At 33.8% G+C, this 10,997-nt stretch overlaps 1 long non-coding RNA gene across 1 annotated transcript in view; it reads left to right on the forward strand.

Annotated features, from left to right (window-relative positions):
• The first annotated feature begins 7,566 nt into the window (after nucleotides 1-7,566).
• LOC117179014 overlaps nucleotides 7,567-10,997 on the forward strand; it is a 67,887-nt gene continuing 64,456 nt past the window's right edge. The window contains exon 1 of the long non-coding RNA XR_004467855.1: nucleotides 7,567-7,676. This is a non-coding gene — a long non-coding RNA (uncharacterized LOC117179014). The remainder of the gene's footprint in view (nucleotides 7,677-10,997) is intronic.

The raw sequence follows: 10,997 nt of genomic DNA on the forward strand, positions 1-10,997 counted from the left end.
TTAGTTGACAAAAGTTTTCATTTTGATGACGTATGAACTTTGTCTTTGATATTTATATTGTTATTTTAATGTTTGAACATAGATGCATAATTAAGATATTCTTGTATGCTTTTTTTGTAAAAAATAAAGAGAAGAATTTATCTTATAACCGAATGGTTAATCTTTCAATCAAAAAAATTAATTTTCTACGAAAAAGATGACTGTTCTGCCAAAAAAGACGAATTTTCAAGAACATACATTTATTTTGAACAAAATTGTTGAATTTTGAAGCCATTAAGATTAATCATCTACCCTTCACAGCAATAGGATATACCGGGATATCCCAATTGATCCCATTTATCTTCCAAGTTGTCTCAGGGATATACCAGGGATAACCCCAGGATATCCCTGGGACGTTTGCGGGGTATTCAAATGCCCCAAGAAGAATATAAATTGATTTTCTATATCCTATTTGAGACATTTTAATATTCCGGAAACGTCACAGGGATATCCTGCATGTCCTGGGGTTATCTCTATGATATCCAAATTTCCGCTGTGTGGGAAATCCGATAGGTTATTCCTGGGATATCCTTGGGACAACCTGTGCGATAAATGGGATCAAATGGGATATCCCGATATATTCTGTCGCTGTAAGGGACAGAACAGTTAAATTTTTAACCCAAGTATATGATTTTACAACAAGAGAGTTAATTTTCAACCAAAAACATTAATTTTGTACAGAAATGTGAAATTTTCAACTCAAAAATATTATTTTTTAACTAGAAAGGTTATTTTCTGCCAAATAGTTTAATATTTTAAAAAATATTTCACTTTTTAAGTTTAAAATTTTAAGAGTATGAAAAATAAAAAAATGGATGCAATATCTTCTTTTATAACTCACAAAATGTATTTTTTGGACTCCAATTACATTTTTTTTTTATATGTATGTTTCAATTTATTTTAGAGAAAAATATTTATCTCACTCATATTATCAATCTTCCAGCACTTATAAAACTCACAGAAAGTAAATGTATACTGAACACTCGACGTGAATGTACAGTGATAAATTTAAAGTAAATTCACAATTAATTAAATATTCTTAACATTAAAAATAATGAAATGAGATAGTTATAAAATAAAATTCAAATGAAACATATCAAACAAATATTCGACGTTGAAGTAATCAAATGAAATATCACTTGGGGCACCACCAAGTTTTGACCCGGCACTGGTCATTTCTCACAAGCAGTGACAATTTTGCTGGTTAGTATATAAGGACCATTTCGACTGATAAGCCCAGCGTGCGATATTATGTGTTAGAGAATTGCGTTGTATGTAGTAATGTTAAGTTAGGTTATAAAATTAGTCTTGTGTGTTAACTGTGTGAACTTTATGGTGCAACTAGCTCAAGGTATATGCCTCGCAGGGCAAACCTGTGACTTTAGCTTGTTGATGCGAGAGATTTCTAATGGGAAAATATAATTTTTGCTCTCAGAAGGAGCAAGGATTACTGAACGAAAGCGCAACCTCCACTCTTGCGAGACCAATGCAAGTTGTATCTAGCGCTCGCTACAAAGTGCGTCACAGAGTAATATTTCCTCACTTTTCCAAATGAGGAGGGGTTTTTCAAAACTGAACATATCCACTTTCAGAAACTTTTCAGCAGAGCCAAAAAATATGTACAGCGTGTTGAGTTTTGAAGAGAACACACGTTTTCGATCGATTATTTCAATGGGAAATAACCACTATTGAAAAATGAGGTTCGGTCAACTTCAACAAACCATGAATCTCAGCCCGAATTAGCGAAAGAACGAATTTTGACCAGAAGTGGAGATGTTCAGTTTTGAAAAACTCCTCCTCAAATATATCTTACAGCGTACTTTTTTTCGTGTTAGCGACCATTTTCATTCGGATAAGAACATTTATATCTCCTGAATTTTCAAATATCAAATCGGCCCTCTAAAAAATATATATATATATATATATATATCACGTATATCCTCTCACACTTATATCCCTTCCATAGCTCTCATTTATATCATCCCCTCCCCGGAGGAATAAGTGAACGTTTACGTTCTGGGAAGGCGGATATAACGCGGTTCCAGTGTAACTCGAATCACAAATTCGAAGAGTGTTCGAGAATACGATTTCCTTCTCATATACGTACTCTCTAAATTTGAATCATTTAAAATTTTTACCAATTGCAATCAGTGGCTTAATAATAGATATAAAAATTTGCTTTTTATTCATGGATCAGTAACAGTTACTGAATTATTATTAAAAACTACTTATTCGTAGCTAGAATTAAGTAACTGATTGAAAATAGTCCACATTCTAACTGATTCAAATTTAGAAAGTAAGTTACCATTCGAAATTTTACGTATACGGAAAGTTTTGAACGAACTCAAGAATAAAGCCCGGATCTTTTGATGCTTAACATCTGCATATAATATAGAGTATAGTAATGCTATATTATATTACTGGTTGGGCGGCCGCCCGACCTGTTTTGAGGAGGGGGGCCGAAAATTGGGAAATATATTGTGTAAATAAATTAACTAAAAATGCACGAAAAATGAGGGAAAATAATTAAGTAAAGAAAGTGAAATAAAACAGAACGTGCACAAATCCATAATTCGCACGATTAAATTTATATTTATCAACAGGTTCGCGAATATTACATATGAGAGCATTATTTCGTAAGTATCTTTGAATTCTTAAAATTATGAAAAAGAATGCTTCTAATATATCCCTTTTCTGTATGCCAGCATAAATAAACCGGGTACAAAAAATTACATTTGGATAAAAAGTAGATAAAAGTTAAGTAAGTAATAATTTTTTTCAAATTGGCAATTATAAGTGATGGAAAAACTTATCCTGATTAATTTGGTCGATTACAACAAATATATCGTAACAAAAGATTGATTAATAAATTTTGCCTAAACAGATTTTTATAAATTCAATACAAATTTGTCTAACTTATCATCAGGCCAGCCATGTACTCAAATCCAGGGAGGAGGGATGTCTGTCTGAAGTAGATCCGCCCGAGCTGTTTCAAATAGGATTGGCGCCACTGCTTGACGTTATAAAATAATATTCATGTCTACGCTTACCAGAATTTTAGTACAAATAGCAGAATTTTTTCTGTACTGTATAAATGGAGGGTTTCTTGTAACCGTAACAGTATAAACTGATCTTAATAAGGGCGTGAGAATGTCAAAATGACTCAGCATTCCATAAATGTAACAATGAAATTAAGGTTATTTTAACGGTTAACCTTTAGCAAAATAAACATCTATGCAGTGGTATTACATACTGTAAGAAATGTAAAATCGACTGAACCGATATTAGAATAGTGGTGCACTGGATGTTACCGAAGGATCGGTACATGCTACCGATCTGATTTGTTTGCTTAGCTTGCCCTTAAAGTCGTAACAACGCAACCTATCGGCTTGGGCCATCGGGTGAATTCACGGCGCAATAGGCAATGGATGGATTGCATCACATAAAAATCTTTCCTTTTTAACATATCTGTGACAGTTATTACATTAATCCATATTCCCACTTAGCGAGGAAGGGGTTTTAAAGAAAATTACCAAAATTTTAGACGGCACAATTTCTTCACAGATCGCGTACACCTAAGAGTTTATTGGACCATGACTTTCTTGTGTTCGGTAGCTGCTTCAGCTGACTTGTATAGATATAAATTAAATCAAAAAGCTGTTGTTGAGTGCCGTGATGGCATGGACGCGTATTCAGAATTCGTTCTTGAGGTCGCCACCTCTCAGTTACAAATTAATTTCGAAATTATTTTACAGATCGCAACTCGTGTAATAGTGTAGTAGTTAAGACATTTGACTTGTATTCTTGGGTTTATGCGTTCGAATCCCTCCGCGCAATATTAGGCATTTAAATTGGAAACGGTTCAGACCGTCTCGACTTGCGCGGTTGAAAATGTCGTCGACCGTTAGCCTGCATATATGCCAGTGTATTTCAAGTGACTTTCAATTATTTATTTTACGTACGATAACTTGCCAACTAAAAATCAATATAATAGAATCAAAAAAAAACTTAAATATTTCGCGGAACAGTGAATTTTGTGGCATGAATATCATGTGTATCATGCTAGGAAAGGAGAAAATATTCTAAACAATTCAAACGCTCTTCGGGCCTACAGGGACCGCGGTGGGAGGTGACGGAACTGCATAAGAGTATTATCCCTCTGACCTTACAATGGGGATGTTGCATGAAATGAGTTAAACATGTTTTTAAAAACTTGAAGCAGTGAATAAAGCTATGGAGAAAATACATTTTTTTAGATTACCAGTCACGTTTCGCGGCCGACGCAACTTTCTTCTGGACATCTGATCCAGCTAATTGTTTAGGCTAACCTATCAATTCCTAAATACGAGAAAATAAAAATGAAAGCCGAATCTAGCCTGGATGTCATTCTGGGGAGGATAAAGATCCTAACTATTACAACTCTTTTCTTTGTAATTATTATTAATTTTCATTTGATTTTAACACATGAAAGCCTTTAAGTGACATTTATACATTGAAATGCATGTTTAAAAACCATTTTTAATTTTTTTTTAATTTGCATAATCTAGGTAGTTTGAATTTTACCGCGAGGAATGAAGTCACAAAGACATAACCAATCTAGGCGTTTGGCAAAAAATGCCGCGAGCGGGAGCCATATTCAAACTTCATTAAGAAAAAACATGTTTCTTCTTCAATAACAAATTCTTTTTTTCGAATATAATAATAAGCTACTAACGAATTAAAATATCTGTTTATCTTATTTCACGCAACATCCTCAATGTCGAAATTAAATGAATTGAAAGCTTTTCCTACTGTTACAAAAAAAAAATGATCGAGGTGAATTTTCATTTAACCAAAAAACTCGGAGCATGAGCTACTGAGCTCAATTTTCTTATAAATCGAAGTGCATGTCCAGCTTTTACCTATCTTTGATTAAAACCTTTTGAAGTAACGGTAAAACATTATTCACAACCACTTTAATTTGCGGATGACAGTCAAAATAATCAAAAATTAAGAAATTTGACTTTATTAAAGAAATTGAGTAAGTACACAGAGAAACTTTTGGCTTTAAAATTTGATATTATAATATTTACTTTTACATTCAGACAATAGAAGAAATATAATAATAAATTATTAAATCATTGTGCTGATAAAAATAAAAGAGTTTCCCTATAAAAGACTGTAAAGCTTAAAAAATACGATAGGAAAGACATTCTTCCTATGTTCATGTTACGTATTTCTAATTTTTTATAGAAAATGAGGAAAATGCCATAGTCGAAAGAGCAAAATAAAATAAAATTGGAATTCAGCATTTCAATATTATACTCAGCTACACTATTATAATCAGCGCTGGCTCGAATCTAACACGGGTCCCTGGGGCAGTGGAACGGAGACGTTTGCCTGTGATAACCCATGCAAAAATATTATACAGTCGAACATCGGACACTATAGCTTTGGACATTGTCACACCTCGGACACTGTCATCAGCTGTTTCGCGGACACTGTAAGAATCAGGTGATTAGCCCAGTGCCGTCGCATCGTCGAAGCCCCTTCTCTGAGATTTGTAATACATAGGTATTTAATTTTGCACAATAAGTTGAGTGAAAAGTGCAATTTAAATTTGTCCTAATTGAAATTTTATGCGCCCGATCCCGTTGGGTGACAGTGTCCGAGGTTCGACAGTTTATATATAGTGTGAAGTATTATATATAATATTCATTTGTTATATATATTTTTTGTATAAAACAAATGAATATTATAGATAAATCTTCACACTATATATAAACTACATATCATTTTTCCGCCTGGAAAAACAAATTAGGGACCGTTAAAAAATACGTAAGGCGCTTTCTGACATTTTTGTCGACTAACCCCCACCTCCCTGTAACGTTTTTTCTATAGTAAGCGTGCGTAAGTCTAACATTAGTGTAACGCTCAAGGTGATTCCCTTCCACTCCTGAAGACGTTATGCAATTTTTGAATGGCCCCTTATGACATTTAGGAATTTCATCATTCTTATGAACTTCGGCGCATATGCCCTTGTTCCGCAATGAATTTCGTATTTTAATTGCGAATATTGAAAAGCACTACATTCAACTGTTTTTCCTCTCACTGCACCTTCCTGTTGCGCGAATGGTAAATTTTCTAACCTATCTTAGAACTTTTATTATTTTAAATGCTAGTTATTGCAAATACGGCTATATAATATAATTTGTGAGTATCACTTTTCCTATTTTAAATTTCCCGCGCAGAAATTTCGATCTGGCCCCGATCGGGGCCAGACTAGTCACGATCGGGTTCCGATCGGGAATCCTTGTCGGGGCCAGATCGCGGATGTAACACACGCCCAGATCGGTGCCAGGTCGGGACACCCGATCGGTGCCCCATCGGTGCCCGATCGGTACACGATAAGTCTCAATATAATCCATTCGTGAATTTCACGAATGGAGATTTAATATGAGTAAACTCAAAACTATTGAATGGTCCTCTCCTTTCGAAGGCCACATTAATTTCTTGATTTTCCAATTAAGTTATTTTAACTTAAAATTAAAGTACGACGTGCACGAAAAGAAGAGGTTTCAGACTACAAAATTTAATTATACTTTTGAGAAACGTAAGATTATTGTAGATGGTATCATTTTCGACGCAAAGGTTAATGTTTTACGAAAAAAATGGATGATAACCAGAAATATTTTAATTAACAATTTTAATTTCTAGAAAAAAATATTGTCTATAAAACTTCTTAACAAATTAGAAAAACTTTTTTCGCAAAAAGATTTGCTACAACTTGACATTTTTGAATGCTTACAAAGAAAATCAGCGGGAAATAACCTATGATTTACGATTTATTAACATTTGACGAAAAATTGAGCTATCATTTATTCTATCGTTTTATTTTTTCAAGTCTGTTAAGAAGCAATTTAGACCAAACAACTTTTAAACAAAAATGAAAAGTTTTGAATTAAATATTTCTGGTTATTTTAAATATTATTTACAGAATATGCATTTAATTAATTTTTATTGTTGATTATTAATTTCGCCCTAGTGGACATTTTTATAAGTTGCAATGTTATTTTTTATAATAAAAAAGAGAAATAACTTTCTTTAGCATTTTAAACTTCGCGCGAAACTAATTAGATGCCGAATGCGACGCATGCGCAGTGTAGTAACTAGCTTTTTTTGGAATCCCTACACAATTGGCATTTTGCATTTTGATTGTACTACTTGATTCTGAAATTCATCTTATGAAAATTTGTCCTTAATATATGTCTGTAATGAATGTATTATTAATACAGAATCAAAGTTTTAATAACAGAATGTAAGGAAAAAATGACTTAAATATTCGTGCAAAATCTTTGGTTCGTGACACTTAAAAATAAAATGTGGAACTGCGACGAACGGAGAGTAGCGAATATTTCGTTAATGATATAAATATGTGTGGGCCGGCGGTAATAATAGGTCGTCTGAGCGTTTAATGAAATTTTCCACGATTTGAGTAGGGAGAGCTGTAAGCGCAAGATTAGAATCCGTCATTTCTACTTGAGAGACGCTAGTAAATAGCAATTTCGCTTGTAAAGTTTAAAGTAATTATGTTTGTTTTGTGGTAAAATTCATTACTTGCCGCGTTTATTTAGAGCTTCGCTTCTGCATCTGAGCAGGTAACCAATCATTTGTAAATACGTGGAAGTGTGAAAATCCTAGTTTTTTTGTGTCGATTGTCGATTTTGCAGACTATAACGCTTTTAAGACAGATTTTTTGGAAGAATTCTACTCGATAGCAATACGCGTTAAAATAAAAGCCGCTTGGCTTGCAAGGCGATTCGACCCAAGTAATGGTAACCTCCAGGCCTATTTTCTCGAACAGGTAAAAGATGCGCAATATTTCCAACCCGCCATGGAAGCTTATGAGAAACACTATAGCATAATACAACAAATGCCAATTCGCGTACGTGAAGCATTAGTGGTGATAGACTTCACAGACATGAACAAATTAACTCAGATTTTAGCTCAACTTTACGCGACACACAATGGCAAAACAAATCAACAAAAGAAGTCTAATAATAATAGCAGTCAGAATGGCCAAAATAATAAATACAATAAACCTTATCAGAGCCGAAATGGTGATCAAATTGGTAATAGTACTCAAAGTGATTATAACAATACTAAACAAAAAGTTCGAAATTTTCAGATGCAAGCAACAAATTGTCATGCTTGTACATGTGGGTCTGGAAATTTCGAGCCTAATCGAATAAATATTGCTCAATTAAATTCACATTATAATTCAGATCAAAATTATCCGGAATATTCTGACAATCAGGTAAACGAATTCCGATTCCCAAATTTGACGGTCCCCCCTCCATCCCATGATTCTAGAAATGATCAGGCTCACGGATTTCAAGGAACTAATAATTTAAACTAATTATTGGCGCGATGTTAGCAGGTCAAACAACGCGCCAAAATCCGTATGATCTCTTTGATGAATTGTCAAATAACCTATTATCTGATCCTAGTAATAACACTTCAGATATTTATTAAAAAAATCCCTGAATATCCGAGATTAATAATTTAATTGTTTAACGTTCCAGTGCCTTCTTTAATCGATACTGGTAGTCAAATTACCTGCGTCTCAGTAAAATTTTGTCAATTATTGATGTTGCATGGTAAATTAGATGAGTTGCCAGTTTCTAATGTAGTTTTACTTACTGCTATAGGCAAAAAACCAACTCTTCAATTAAACGTCAAATTTTGACAAAATTAGAAATTGGTAAAAGTTCCTACCTAACTTCTTTTCTTGTCGTACCTCAGTTGGCAAATCCGATTATTTTAAGAAATGATTGGATCTTATGTAATGGGGTTGCAATAGATTATATCAATCGCTCTATATTGATTAGGGGTGTGCCCGCTCCAAACTCATTGATATCATTTGATCGGGCCCCATCAGAAGGGGTTGTGACTTCTGTAGAGGATGATATAATATACGTGCAGATTTTTAAAAATGAAACATTTCACAATAATCCAGTATATTTTGAACATTTAAATAATATAAATTCTCAGCCTACTAAGAGAGATAATTGTAAAAAACAAATTGTAAATATCGCCACACAGCGAACAGCCGTGTATAATTATGATCTTTCGTCTCGTGGTAATAACAATTCTGTCGCACAAAATGCTCTTATTACCAATGATGATTCACGCTTAGATGTACACAGCATTGTTAATAACAATGAAAGCGAAGTCGATTATGACTTTTGCTTGTTGACACTTCTTCCGATAGTTATATAAATTAAATCTCACCTTTAGAACTGGTTTGTGGCAGTTTGATATTTGAAAACGATTTTGATTTTGATGTAAAAGAAGAAATGAAATTTATTTCTGAAATAAGTATACCTTTAAACAAAGTTTTTTTGGAGTCGAACGCTGCGAGTTTTTTAGATGGGATCGGGGAAATTGCAACTTCGCTCATTGAATTAAATGCTGCCGAGCGGACAACCTTTGTTGATTGTATGGCCAATTTTGAGAAACTATTTTCTCCTAAAACGTGCATTGCGGGTGTTTACGAATATAAAATTAATGTAAAACCACACAAAATTGCCATTAGAAAAACGTATCCTATCCCATTTGCATATCGCGAAATTGTAAATAAAGAGATTTAAGGCATGTTGGAAAATGGAATAATTGAGCCTTCTGTAAGTCCATATTGTAACCCGATGAGAATTATAATTAAAAAAATAAAACCGTTAGAATATGTTTGGATACACGTTTCGTAAATGAGATTATCGAATCAGATAACGAATCACCGCCACTTATAAATGAACTTTTGCAAAAATTGTTTGGAGTTAATTACTAGTCGACAACCGATCTTGCAAATGGATATTGGCAGATTCCATTGCATCGAGATTTGCGCAAGTATACTGCCTTTTTGCATGGTTCGAAATTATACCAATTTTGCCGAATACCATTTGGTATAAAAACGGCTGTTTCAGCATTTATTCAGGGTCTTAGTTTAGCCTAATATTTTTATATCAAATATTACTTTATTTCATTTTACATGACTGAATGTGAAATTTTAATAAAATGCCGTAATGTCCTCCGTTTACCGAACTAAGTTATGTAACATTTAACACATAGATATTCTCCGTGTAGTTGCCGCAATTAGACGCTATTTTGTGAAAGAAACCAATGGATCCAACCACGACGGTAATGTTTCAGACAATCAGGCTGAAAGTGATGAAAATCAGTTTCAAGGGCTACTACCGAGTTACGGCCCGTGATCAAGAAAATATTCGAATTGCAGCCAGCGGTCACTTTTGGTCTGGTTGAGTTTCACCTCGACGTGAGTGGTGGTGGTAAGGAGTGGAGGTTAAATCATCGAATTTGCGAAAAATTCAGCAGTTTTTACGTGTTATTTATTATTTATTTATATTTGTAGTTAAGTATTTATAGAATTTACGACAGCCTTCTGTAGCCTAATCATTCATATTTTATTATATAGTATATTATTATTATTATTATTATTATGTTATTATTATTATTACTGTAATTATCAATTTTGTATAATTATCACTGACAATGCATATTTCCAAACATTTTTCAAACACGCCAGCATAATAAATCCACTCTCTAAATATGAATCAGTGAAAAATTCACTGACTGAAATAGTAGTTAAAGATTTCACTGATTAATCAGTGATTTAGTATTCAGGATTTCGGATTTCTGGAAAAAGTGTGAAGGAAAAATGACAGTCGCCACTTGCATAAAATCATTCAAAGTTAAGGAGGAAAGTGTCGAGTAGAGAGGGTAAGGAGGACTGTAGGGGTACGGGTCTCTTGAATCGACCGCCGCGCCGGCCGCCGTAAGTCGCGTATGATATACATCAGTAATATTATTATTATTATTATTACACCATTAAGCCATTTCCCTTTCGGGGTAGGCGTGACTCACTCGGCAGGGGAAAGGAGTAGTGTGTGGATGGGATAGAG

The sequence above is a fragment of the Belonocnema kinseyi genome, chromosome 1 (assembly GCF_010883055.1).
Source record: "Belonocnema kinseyi isolate 2016_QV_RU_SX_M_011 chromosome 1, B_treatae_v1, whole genome shotgun sequence".
Classification (NCBI taxonomy): Eukaryota; Metazoa; Arthropoda; class Insecta; order Hymenoptera; family Cynipidae; genus Belonocnema; species Belonocnema kinseyi.